Source organism: Ptychodera flava (assembly GCF_041260155.1).
Source record: "Ptychodera flava strain L36383 chromosome 23 unlocalized genomic scaffold, AS_Pfla_20210202 Scaffold_24__1_contigs__length_23054250_pilon, whole genome shotgun sequence".
NCBI classification, from domain to species: Eukaryota; Metazoa; Hemichordata; class Enteropneusta; family Ptychoderidae; genus Ptychodera; species Ptychodera flava.
The window spans coordinates 7,402,700-7,416,946 of NW_027248278.1; the positions used below are offsets into that span (position 1 = coordinate 7,402,700).

Consider the following 14,247-nt stretch of genomic DNA (forward strand, 5'->3'; position numbering starts at 1 on the left):
AGTAAATCTGTACTAGTTCCTGCTTTCATTGTTATTCTTCTGTTTGGGTACAGTATGTATTATATCTTCACATCGATGTCATTTCCATTCTCAGATTAAAACTTTAGAACTTTTCATTTCTTGAAAATGAAAGACTTAAACTTTTGCTCAAACTTTCCTCAAGCAAACATTCAACCATGTTATTTCAAAATCAAGAATAACAAGTCATCGTTGATGACACAGTCCCCACTTGTTAATGGGTATTTTGATTACAGGTCCTCAAAGAGGATAGAGTCCTCTTCATTAGGTCTGTGATAAAAATACTTCTGAATGAATTCGCTTGATACATGTCTGAGTTATGGTTCAGGACATGAAAAAAATCGTAACAAAATGGTCGCACAGTGGCCATATTGGATCGCATCACAAAACAAATTGATGTGCATAGCTATGACATCGGTCGATGTCCTTGTACCAACTTTGAATAAAATTGGTCGAAACATGCGGATATGCCTGAGAAATGGCTCTGTACATGAAAAAAATCGTAATAAAATGGCCGCACAGCGGCCATTTTGGATCATATCACAAAACAAATTGCCGTGCACAGCTATGACATTTGTCAATAAGCTTGTACCAACTTTGAATAAAATCGGTTGAAACGTGCCTGAGTTATGGCTCTGTACATGAAAAAATTGTAATAAAATGGCCGCCTGGCGGCCATATTGGATTGTATCACAAAACAAATTGACGTGCATCTGTATGACATTGGTCAATGTCCTTGTACCAAATTTGAATAAAATCGGTTGGAACATGCCTGAGTTATGGCTCTGTACATGAAAAAATCGTAATAGAATGGCCGCCTGGCGGCCATATTGGATCGTATCAAAAAACAAATTGATGTGCATATCTATGACATTGGTCAATGTCCTTGTACCAACTCTGAATAAAATCGGTCGAAACATGCCTGAGTAATGGCTCTGTACATGAAAAAATCGTAATAAAATGGCCGCCTGGCGGCCATATTGGATCGTATCACAAAACAAATTGACGTGCATCTGTATGACATTGGTCAATGTCCTTGTACCAACTTTGAATAAAATCAGTTGGAACATGCCTGAGTTATGGCTTTGTACATGAAAAAATCGTAATAAAATGGCCGCCTGGCGGCCATATTGGATCGTATCACAAAACAAATTGACGTGCATCTGTATGACATATGAAGTAATCCTTGTATCAAGTTTGAATGAAATCGCTCCAGGCATCTCAGAGATATCTGCGTGAACGGACGGACGGACGGACGCACGCACGGACGCACGCACGCACGGACGCACGCACGGACATGACCAAACCTATAAGTCCCCCCGGACGGTGTCCGTGGGGACTAAAAATCTCAGGTCACTGTCCTAAGTTTGATACTGGAAAAAAGATTGCCAAATATTTTCTGATATTTGAAATTCAAAATGGCTGCTATCCCTGTGTTATCTCTATGGGGAAAATAAAATTCTTGATTTTCACAAAACTAAGCTGAAGATTTAACTTAATTTACTCCATAAGCTTCAAAATTAGCCCCAACAAGTGGTAGACCAAAAGAATATTGGAAATGTTTGACAGTCTGAATATCTGTCCCCAATGTGCAATTCAGTGGAACCTAAGCTTTATGGAGCTTTATGAAACCAGAAAAGACCAGTTAGTAGTTTTCCTGAATAAAAAAAGAGGGTGCAACTTGAGGACAGGGAAAGCAATTTCAACAAAAACAGCTTTTTGTTAAAATTTTTTATGAAACGCATTTTAGTTGCTTCTGGAAACCAGGTTAGCAGGTCATACACGTTTGGCCTTATTCGGTAATGAGGAACCTTGTGGTGACATTTGGAGATAAAGACAAGAGACATAGTGGAACCACTGGCCTGTAAGTAATTGGGGGGCACTAGCATTCTTCATTGAAGTGTGGATGATTGTCAGAATGTAAAGATGTAGGCCAGAGTGGACTTTGAAAGCAAGCATTTGACAAAATGACGCCATTGTGCTGTGTAGCTATATTTACAACTGAGTGATATCCAGTATCTTACTCCTACCTTGCAAAAACCCTTTCACTACAATGGCTTGGTCCAAACTCATTGTTATAAATGGTGAGCGTGGACCTGCTTACAGGGAACTGGGGGTGAACAGGTTATATTGCAAGCATGTAATTTCTTAGCAGGGGGGGGGGGGGGGGGGGCAGGTAATATCAGGGGGGCAAGGAAAATAGCAAGCAGGCAACTTTGAATGTTATCAGCACTGGTTTGGAGATTTCAATGCTACAACTTAGCTCGATTACTGAATCAATCTTTTTAAATTGGGGATTTGGCAGAGTGGTTTTGTCTGTGGCTTCTCTGCTAGGTGACTGGGAACTGTACGTTGTGAGTTTGAATCTGATTGAAACCACCATATTTGTTAGTGCGTTCAGCTCCATGCATAACTTGGAAGAAAGCTTACCTGACAGCAATGCCAGAATGGGATTCAGTTGTTTGTGGGGGTTGCTGGAGGGGGGGGGATGAAACATGTGGTAGAGGGAGGTGTATGAGAGAGGGTTGGAGTAAGTTTTCTGAATTAATGCAAAGAGGAAGCTTTGGGCAAGGAGGGTAGTCCCATTCAGCTATCACTTAACATTTTAATTTTGTTATGAATTGTATATTTATAATATCTACCTGTACATAACTACGCAAGAACAATATTATGATTACAGTATCCCCACATTGCCTTGTACGAAACATACAGGGGTAGTTGTTTACCTGAAATTCTTATCAAAAATTATGTTTAAAGTACTTGAATTGGTTTAATGTAGTGAAGAATTTACTTCACCAAAAATGACCTTATCAACAAAGTACTGTTTACGTTTTGCTTTGTTTTGAGAATTACTGTTGTGACCCTGAGACAGATGACAATTAAAAACTATAAATCTGTGAACTCTCGAGGAGCTATGACGTCAAAATGCGTCATATCTAAGTTTCACAGATGCTTAGGAAATCCCGGTCAGTTGAAGAGGTCATAACAATCACTGTTAAAAAGCCTGTGGGTACTCCAAGGTTTTTATTTTGGTTCTGAGTATGCTAAAGTTGAAGGCTTTTCAAAGCTGATAAGGGAATTAAGGTAACAAATACACAAATTATGTAAATATTGTAAATCAAATCTTACATGTACAGTCAGAATCTTTCTTCCCTATTTTACATATTTTAATCTAGAAATAACATGGTTCTGACAATTTATTTTCATAATGGTATTGTAAAATATGGAGCTATACATGGTAGTTATATTTTTACATACATTGTAGACATGCTCCAAGTCTGCAGGCATGTAAATATCAAAACAGAATAAATTGAAGGCTAAACTTCAGCAGACTGTCACACTTGTGGCAGGGTGTTGTGTAGATTGGAGGGAGAACACCATGGCTCAGCCAGTAACTGCTACCAGGAAAAGACATTCTACAAGGGCTAGTCTGATTTTTACCAAAATTTGGTGCATTTAAAAAAAAAAATCTCTTCTTGGTTATATCTTATAATATGTTAGTGCCGTGCTTGGACCATAGTTAATCAAGCAAATCTGTTATGACTGCAAACTGCGTGTTGTGACTGGATATGTGTACAAGTAGATAGCTAGGGGCATAGTACCGGTACTACCATAGAGATACTGTATCCCACCATTGACAACGATTTGTATCTTCAGAGATTGGTGAATACGTTGCAACTGGCATGTTTCGGATTCACTGAGAAACTCTTGAGACATGTCTTTCTATGAATTCTGAACAGGTTTTTATCATTTTGTAATTTTAAATTGTTTGGAAAATCATGTTTGATTGACAGATGTGTAACAATTTTTTTTTAATTTGCAAACTATTGTATAGCTAGCTAAACAATAATTCATAGGAAAGGGCAACTGGTAACATCTGGTTCAGCGAACAATTTTCAGAGGAAACTTAATTAAGGTAGTACGTGCCTTGAAAGACATATAAAAACTTTTGCCTAAACTTTCCTCAATCAAACTTTCAACCATTCTCTTTCAAAATCAAAAATGGAAATCTGGGAGTACCTTTCAAAGTTTGCTACAAGAGAAACAAATTGCCTAACTTTTACCGATATCTGCAATAAAAAATGGCCGCCATCCCTGTTTTAACTCTATGACAAAACTGCCGGAGAATACCACACAATGAATATTTGTAAAATAATTTAATATCAGGCAAATCAAGTTTTCATTCAATTTCCTATTAGCAAAATTTGGGAAGGTTTGGATGGTAGAATTTTGTTATCATCAAGAATTTTGCAAGCTTGTCCTAAAATTTTTCAAGCATTTGCCTTTTGAGAACTTTTTTAAACTTTTGTACAGTGGCTATTTGAACAGATTTTACCAAAACTGTACCTAAACTTGCATTACTGTCAGCTAACTTTCCACTTTTGGAACTTTAAATTCAATTGGAAATATTCACTGTTGAGATAGCCTAACTGAACCACTTGCATGCTCTGAAGATTGCACCTTTCGGTCTATTGTGGAACAGTGTTTATCTAGAAGTACTGAGACCAACCAAGTAGATGGTCAACAATACTTTACTTGAATGTAAAGTGACTAAATCATAGTGTGACAACTTTTAAGGGGCTAGTAGTTGCAACTTAAAATGATTTTTTTCACAATTTTTGCTTTATAAGTCAGTTGCAAGTTCTTGTTCTATTGCCCAAAACATGTTGAAGCACCGACATTATAGCTTGCTAACACAGTATCTATACTACATACATGTAAAATGCACTGTTATTGTTTACATTTGAATTCTAGTCCGGACCAGAATTACTTGTCAATAATAACAATGCTGTTTACACATGTACAGGCTGAGTTGACATGCTGAATACTTTGTATATCAACATGCCTTGGGGAGGTAATTAAGAAACTGAAGTTGACATAAAAAACAAAAATATTGAAAAAAATAATAAATAACAATAAATAATTACAGCTAATGGCCCTTTAAGCTGTCATTGAGTTAGAAAAACATGGTTGATCGATGTACACATATGACTTGCATGCACATTAACATGATAAAACTGATTGTATCACGTGATTGGGTCATGTGATCAGGACATGTGATTGCTGGTACACATTACAAGACACCTATGTACATTTGTACTGACAGTCAAGATTGGAAATGCCATACTATATTTAGAGTATTATCGCATTTACACACAGTAACAGATAGACTAGCCCAGGTCACTGGGCTTTTCCTTGTATCAGTTGCTGGCTGCCTCGTTCACCCCATAATCTACACAACAGCCTACAACTAACATGGCAGTCTGCTGAAGTTTATTTCTTCAATTTTCTCTGTTTTGATATTTACAGACTTAGCAAGTAACAGATTCAATACAGGGTTATACCTATCTATCAGTACATATTTATCAAATTGTCGATCTCTATCAACCCTGAGTACCGGCAAAAAAACCAGCAGGCATAATTCTGGAAAAACCATGACAATGACTGTTGCTGCATGGTAATTCCAAACAGGAATTGAAAGTTATTCTGTTTGCAGTGTACAAACAGAACACCACAGAATACTACATGATGTAATGAAATGGGAAAATCAAAACTGGAAAGTCTGGTATCATTGTAATATTGATGACAGAGTCTGATATTCCCAGTGGGAACCAATTAAATATTACATAGAGGCTTGATTTTATCACTACATGTACATACATTTGCATAAGTGAATATGGACATGTATATGCAAACTAATATATATAAATAAAATAAATGCAGTACCAAATTAACTTATAAATACAACGGATACCTGTATATATATATATATATATACATATATATATATGTATATATATATATATATATATACACACACATTGTATATATATATATATATATATATATATATATATATATATATATATGTATGTATGTATATATAAAAATCATTGTGGATAATTCATTGAATATATTAATACAAAATAACAATACATAAATAAATGTCATAATATTGAATATTGTACATCTAGGTACATACCGGTACATAATGAATGAATGGATAAATTGAGAAAATCATTGAATAAATTAATAAATAAATAACAAATATGTGATTGATTGGAATATCACTTAAAATAACAGTGATTGATTAGGCTGAAATCTGTGCAAATCATGTGATTTCTAATCAACCCAAATCAGCATATGGTGACCCTCTCACGTTTCTGCTGGTAGAGAGATTGTGAAAACAAATTAAACCAGTAACACAGTTGGTAAAGTTTATCATTTTCTTGTTTATACTAGTTGATATTGATAAAGCACTTAAGATAGAACGCACCTCGGGGACAGATATTCAGACTCTCAAACTTTTTCAAAATTCTTTTGGCCTACCACTTGTTGGAGCTTATTTTGAAGCTTATGGAGTAAATAAGTTTTCACAGCTTGGTTTTGTGAAAATCAGGAATCCGTTTTTTTTTCATCGAGATAAAACAAGGATATGGTGGCCACTGTGAATTTCAAATACTGGTAAATATTGGGTAATTTATTTTCCTTGTACCAAATTTTGTATGGTGACTCCCAACTTTATTCTTGATTTTGAAAGAGAATTGTTCAAACTTTACTTGATGACAGTTTGAGCAAAAGTTTAAGTCTTTCATTTTCGAAGCTTGTACATGTATAAAAAATATGATAACAAACTGAAAGACAGTTATATTGAAATATTTATGAGATCAAATATTTCTAGCTCAAAGCCAAAATTGTCATGAAAAATGTTCAACAAAAACATCTGTACCAGTACCAGTATATAGACAATGTAGAGGTTAACCAAAAGGGAAAATCTTTAAAAAGCAACATTTACTGTACACAGAGTGCAAGTGGGGTGAAAATACGCATCTCCTGACCCTTAACACCCTATTTCAAAATGGAATGGTCAAACTTTTTGGTTGAAACAAAAACAGGATTCACCCAAATTTTGGCATCATAGGGAATAATTATGGTATGAAAGGGATCTGTGTTAGAACATCATAATATAAAATGGGCGTCAAACTGCCCAATGGTTAACCAATATTTTATCTTGTCACAAAGGTTCATTGTATTTTTTGCAGGCTTTTAACTGACGGTGCCTTGGTAAGACACCTGAATGGCCGCTATTATTTCCAGCCTGGACAATTTAGTTGTTCTCTCTCCACGAATGGTAAAGGGGAAAGACCTTGAGTCTGGCCAATCATTCTAGTGAAGGTCATTGTCAGATGAACAGATTTGTGTACTCAGCTCCTGTAAATACATGTAGCCATCCAACAGAGGATAAGGACAAATACCCATACTGGTACCATTAGGTCAAAACCAGGAACATCAAACTGGTCTGTTGTGGGAGGTCGAATTATGTTTGATTATATAAAAATGATCATTTTTCTCAAAATTTTCAATAAAAGGAGGTATAAATATTTTAATTTGCAGTGAAACAAACACTTTTGACAAAAAATTCACAAGCTAGCGAAGTGGCCCTTGCAATATACATGTATAATCTTATGCTAACCCTTACACAGTACAGTACCATTTGAGAGCTGTTATTTTTCCCACCAAATTTTGGTACAACATTTTACCATAAGTTTTAGAATTTTTCAGTATTTTTTTGATAATTTTGTACCAAATGGGCAACACATTTCATTGGCTACAATTTTTTAGCAAAATTTTGGCAAAAATAAAAAAAAATTGACGGGTATATCTTATAAAGGCAAAAAAATTGACTTTGGTGCTCAAAGGGTTAAGTTCTCTGATTGTCAACCACTGTAACTGTGCTACCGGTACATATGCTGGGTCTCAAACTCACTATCCTTTGACAGTGAGTCCAGTTGAGTTACCCTATAGCCGTATCTCTGGCACAGCTGGCAGACTGGGAATATAAAATTTCACACCCACAAAAGCATTAATTCCAGAGTAATTTGTAGCTGAGATGGAGATGTTGACAAACCATTTCATGTACAATTGAAGTCTGACCATTGACAAAGAAACCGTGGCCTTGTTTTTCATTCAACTATGTTGTCCAAAGAGACGCTTGTAAAATAAACCCCATCTTCTTTTACTATAAAATGCTTGGTGTGGGACTCACACAGACTGACTAAATTTGCAAACAACGGGAAAGAAATCAAAAGATACCCAATCAAATAGCTTGTTCTAAACAGGCAAAAGTGGTCATTTAGTTAACTCAATGCTGATTGGTAAGTTTGGATTATGCACCTTATGAATAATTCATATTGAAATGCACAAGTACTGCCTATGGTTGAACTATCATCTTGTTTGCCTCACAAGGGACAAGCCACTGATATACAGTGGGGAGGGCTTTGTAAAAACATTTCCATGGACAACTTTCAAGCATTGATTCATCATACTGTGGTGATATTCTAACTCAACGAGTATGTAGGTGTACTTTTTGGCATTGCATAAGAGTTCATATACCGGTATATAAATAAAATCTAATTTATTCTGGAAATGATTTCAATGCAGTTATTGAATTACTATGCAATATTAGAAGTAAATTATATGAATGTTCATTAAAAATGCCATAAGAAATGATACTATAATTCAATGCTAATCTTGTTTTAAAATAAAATGACAAAAATGGTCATCCCTAAGAACCAACATAATGGAATGTTCAGTAAACCAACACATGAATGTTATCGAAATGGGAGATCGAAAAACATTTCTTGATAAAAACATGACAAAAATTTCGGAAGCAAAATCATTAGAAAAGAAAATCATACCGGTACATACTTGTCAAAAACTTGAAGATAAATGAATCCAGACAAATCTAAAACTTTCAACTGTTTTTTTTTTTTTTTTTTTGTCTTGTTTTTTTTTATTTTTTTTGCACAAAGCAGAGAACTCTGTTTGTCATACTTTTATGTTTTGGTAGACTAGATAAGACAGTAAATACAGACTTGCTGTACTAGTAGACATGCATTCAAATGTGAACAGGTTAAATCAACTTAACTGTTTACTTGAAATTACTTTTAGGATACTACATGTACATACTGACATTTCCAGTACATTTTTTTGTCTTCTTCCAGAGTGTCAGTGTGTGTCCCACTTTCCCAAATACCAGGTTTTATTGGCTGCATGCCTTTTTTTTCCTTATTGTTCGGCTTGTCAAGTTCACTGACTCACCTTTTTGCACATGGTTTTAATTCTCATTCCTAATGTCCATTCAGGCATTTAATACATACTCGTAAAAAAGAAGTTCGACCTAACAAACGGGTCAAAAACAAAATTTCTAGATCTATGTATACTAGGAAATTTCAAAGCCTGTTGGCATTAAATTATCACAAGGTAAGGTATCAGAAGTTGGTAGATAAATACGATATCTCTCTTCCACAAATGATCGCTGATGGCGTCAGTGACTTTGGGTCTTAGTTGGTGACCACTACCTATTTGACTTACAGATTGATAAATGGCGGTGCCACAATTGTGGGACAGGATGCACTTAGTATTTTCGAAACACCTGACATCACTTCTTGGTCTTTTTGCCAGAGGTCCATATATCTTTCTTTCATGAATTGGACTTTGTTAATTGCACCATTGCTTTGCTGTCTGTTCTGTGTGCTGCCTGTTCTGTGTCTACGGTTATAACAATTGATTATGCAAATTATGAATTTTGACCTGGTGTTTAATATCGGATTATGGATGGGTATGATTGTGATTATTTTCATAGAATAATTTCATTCTATGGTTATTGTGTAAATGCTAATGTAAGTGTTTGAGCTTGTACAGTGCAAGCATATTTTTATAGACATTGAGACAGCAAAACTGTTTGTCATTTACATAACCTTGTCACCACCGTGGCTTAGCCCAATGATTGTAGACCTTTTGAGAGGGAATTGGGGTGAATGGGTAAAAAGTGCCAAGATTTTTATATTTCCATCACTTTCTCAAGTTCCAATTTTTTGGACCAAAAGTATGGGATGCGAAGAAACAAAAATGAAAATTGAATTGAGCTGACTGCAAATGTAAGTTTGTATCTAAATAAAAGCAATGCATGCTCTATACAGGCAGTTATCAATGGAAATTCCGTTGAAGATTGCCTATTTTTACACCCGTATTTATTACAGCATCTTGTGGGGTTAAGGAATCCATTGGGCGCTAAAGTCAATTTTCGATGCCGACATAAGATATACCTCAGTCAATTTATTTCAGGTTTTTGCCAAAATTATGATAATAGCCAATGGAATGTACGGGCCATTTGATCTAAAATTATCAAAAAAATTACAGAAAAATTTATAAAATGTTGTACTAAAATTTCGGTGGGAAAATTACAGCACTGAAAGGGTTAATCAGAATATTGTTGGTATGAAAAGGATTTTTCCTTAATTTCTTTGTGATAAATTTGTCAAAATTTTCAGAGAAATATGGGGTTTTTTTTGTAATACATGTAATTATAGAACTCTAATGTCACAATGAATCAGCGCAATTGTTGGGAAAATTTCCCCTGTGCTAGGTCACTTATCTCACTGCAAAGGGTACATGCATATATGTGTCGGTGCAAACATGCACTTTGACATGTCCCTCTTGTAAAGGGTATGGCCCTTCACTGCACATGAAGTCGTAAATAAAAATTACCTTCACAATGCTGTCTTATGGACCAAAACTTAAACAAGTGTTTGAATTCTGAATCTCAGAAAAAAACGATCATTTATTCTACCAGAGGTATCAAGTAGCTTGTACGACCACATCTTAAAATGCAAAGCACAGTTGTATGACCTACTGATATAATGTGATATAAAGAATGCAGAGAAGGTAGACTATTCACAGGGGATTCATAAATTACAACACCATTCAGCTGTTTACACTACCAGTGGGTGAATTATTGGCCTTACCAATATGTTTCATGTACAAACCAAGATATGATTTCTAGACACCATGAAAAATAATCATATCGTCTATACCTGCATAGCTATAACTTTGAATTTTGATAGGTGAGGTAGAATTACAAGTAATGAAAAGAATACGATAACAGTTGACTTGTTACATGCAGGTGTCAGAGATTCCATAAAATTTACTGCTCAGGGTACCAAAATACCAGTATCAGTCATATCATAGTACATGAAACCATGCTGCAGGCATTGAGATTATGTTGTACCGTTGTAAAAACATTCCTTGGTCTGTTTAGAGCCGGTAGTATTAATCCTTTGAGTGCTGTAATTTTTCCCACCAAAATTTCAGTGCACCATTTTAGCAATTTTTATGAATTTTTCTGTAATTTTTGTGGTTATTTTGGACCAAATGGACATCACATTTCATGGACTACAGGTTTCATCAAAATTTTGGCAAAAATCTGACAAAGTTTGACTGGGGTACATTTTATAAAGGCCACAAAAGTTGACTTTAGCACTCAAAGGGTTAAAGGTTCAGAGGTCAAAGCCACAGTAATTAGGGTGTCTGACCTCCAACCACTACATATTACCACTTATGGGGACTAATTTTATAGCTAATTGAGTACCAATTAATTTTTTGAATGTCAAAAATTTTATTTTTTCTCCATAGAGTTAACACAGGGATGGTGGCCATTTTGAATGTCAAGATTCGGTAAATATTGGGTAGTGCTGACCCCATATTTATTGATTTCAAATGAGAATTGTTTAATGCTTCCCTGAGGAAATTTCGGGCAAAAGTTTAAATCTTACAATTTCAAGCTGCAAATTATTGGGGCTAAAATTGAATCAATTTTGCAGCGGGGTGCTCAACAAAAACATTTGATTATAAACTCACATACTCTGGTGTCATTCTCAGACCCTGAATATTGGTAATCTATTCAAAATTTGACTGTGACAACTGAAAATATGCTTTATGACTACATTACAAATAAATGAAACTTGGAGGCCACTAACAACATAAATAAAAGGTGGAAGACCCCAAGTAATAAAAGAAAAAATTAAAGTACACAAAAACAAGAGATAAATATTTACAGAGACTGGGTATTGTTTTTGTGGGATGAGTGTATGTTTTCAAATCAGTGCTGCCAACTGTGTGAAAGATCAGGGCAAAATGCAAAAACAGGAGTGAAGGTCAAATATCTCCCGCGCAGTAGTCTTTAACCACAACTGTATTGTTATTATTTTGGCCTGGACTGATACACTTCCTGAAAAAAAGGGCCATTTGCAGGGCTCGAAATTAACTTTTTTCCCTGGTAGTCCCATTGGGCTACCATTTTCTGAAGTTGGTAGCCCGGTGACAATGTCTGGTAGCCCATGCATGAATGAAGAATTTTTTTGTAAAGGATATTTTTATTTATATCTAGACAATGAAAGATTTATTTTTCATGATTCTATCCAGGAAGTGAATTTTCTAGTCATTTGACATCAATACTCGCAGATCATAGCCTTAGGAGAACGGTTTATAGCATGTGTAGTGGACAACGGTGACGCCTCAAAGTTTGACGACCTATTCACACATACGCAGAGCTTATGGGCAAATTTTGATGTTCGCATGGCAACAGCTTTTCACTCAACACATGTACACATAACATGGCTAAAATAGACCTGCTGTTAATTTCAGGATGACAACTTGGTAGAGTCATGTTCCCAATACTTTCGTGGCAATTTTGACTATATTTCTCCACCATAGTACACTATCATGGCATGATCTCGTACACTTCGGAAAGCGTAATTTGTGGATGGCCTGACAGCTTTTTCTTTGCAGTTTGAATAATTTTGTATTTAATTGTGATTGATACATTGTGATTAAATAACTATAAAAATAAATTTTCTTTGGCCATCGTTTCCCGAGCCTGTCATCCAAGTACATCAGTTAACATAATGACATTTAATTGAAAGTTTGTCTTAACAAATTCGAATGCATATCGCCTTTTAATTTTCATAACTGGGTTGACTGTATGAGCGTCGGTCATCTCACAGCGACCAACATCATGTCGCTCACTAGGTAATTTCATGTCCCAGGCTTTGGTAGTCCGTGTGGGCTACCATTTCATGGGTTTTGGTAGCCCAAGGGAAAAGTTGGTAGTCACTGGACGCGGGACTACCGCTAATTTCGAGCCCTGCATTTATATTCTATGTATCTTTTATGGGGCTGTTTTACTGTCAACAAAATTACTAGTAATACTGGTAAAACATGCACATAGGGAATACATGGGGATAATGAGATGCGTTACCAGAAGGTGATTATAAAGCAATGTGTCCTTGCTTTACATTGTGTATTGCAGTTGTAAACCAAATAGTGGGAAACTGTACAGTCTAGTCTGGCCTTGTGTTGATTATTTGTACGCTATGTTTATCGGTAGAGTCTAATTGCCATTTCTACTGGGAGGAGAAATATGACAAAATAAAATTGAAAAATATTTTTTTTCAGTCTTTGAATTTGTACAAATAACCTTTTAGAGTATATCAAAGGCTAACAATGCTGGGGGTAAAATGAAGTTAATGCTTTGGAGATTGTTGAACTTGCTTACAAGCAGATGATATACACAAAATTATATTATATAAAATGATATTTTTGACCAGTTCATTAGTTGCTGACATCCATTGCATTGCAGTCACCCTCAAACTCAGCATTTTATGTGTCAAGTATTACATTTGAAATTGAAAATGGTGGGATTAAATCAAATCAGATGACAGAGACTGGGGTGGAGAGACAGGTCTTCATTTCATAGTACAGTGATTTCCGCCCTACAGGCATTTGGTTTGTGCCAGAAAAAGGTACGCAGTGTCATGTATTCACGTGCTTTACAGAATCATTAACCAGAAATAACAGTATTTTACAATGTAGTAAAATTCTGAACAGTCACTGATGAGTGCTCTCAGGGCAATAATTTTTTCTAATGGACTTTTTCCACCTACAACGTTTATACAACTCCGTCTAGTACTAAGCAAATGTTTTTGTTTTTAGTAGTTTTAAGCAATACATGTACATGATACTTATGCATGATCGATGATACTTTCCCATTTGTTAAAGCACACCAAAGACAAATATTGCACTCGTACAATTTTATAATACTACTGATTCAAGAGAATTGACAAGTATACCAATTCATCTTCACAGAGCTGTCACTTTGGTACAAAGCAATTTTTCTTTACAAGCATTGTGTGACAACTTCAGTAACAGGAAACATTCAAAGAAAAATGCTTGAATATTATTACCAAGAACTTCTTGGAATACCGGTAGTGTAGTTTTGAAACTTCAATATATATAATTACTGCATCGTGGAGAAAACAAGAGCTTCAAAAAGACAAGACGTTTTAACCAGTGCCTGTTTTGTTGTCATGGAAACCACAAGGCTTACAA

The 14,247-nt window shown here is 35.4% G+C and overlaps 1 protein-coding gene across 1 annotated transcript in view; it reads right to left on the reverse strand.

The window, feature by feature from the left end:
• The window catches only part of LOC139124511 (uncharacterized), a 29,586-nt gene that overhangs the window by 14,285 nt on the left and 1,054 nt on the right, over window positions 1-14,247 (reverse strand). The gene's annotated exons all lie outside the window — the stretch shown is intronic.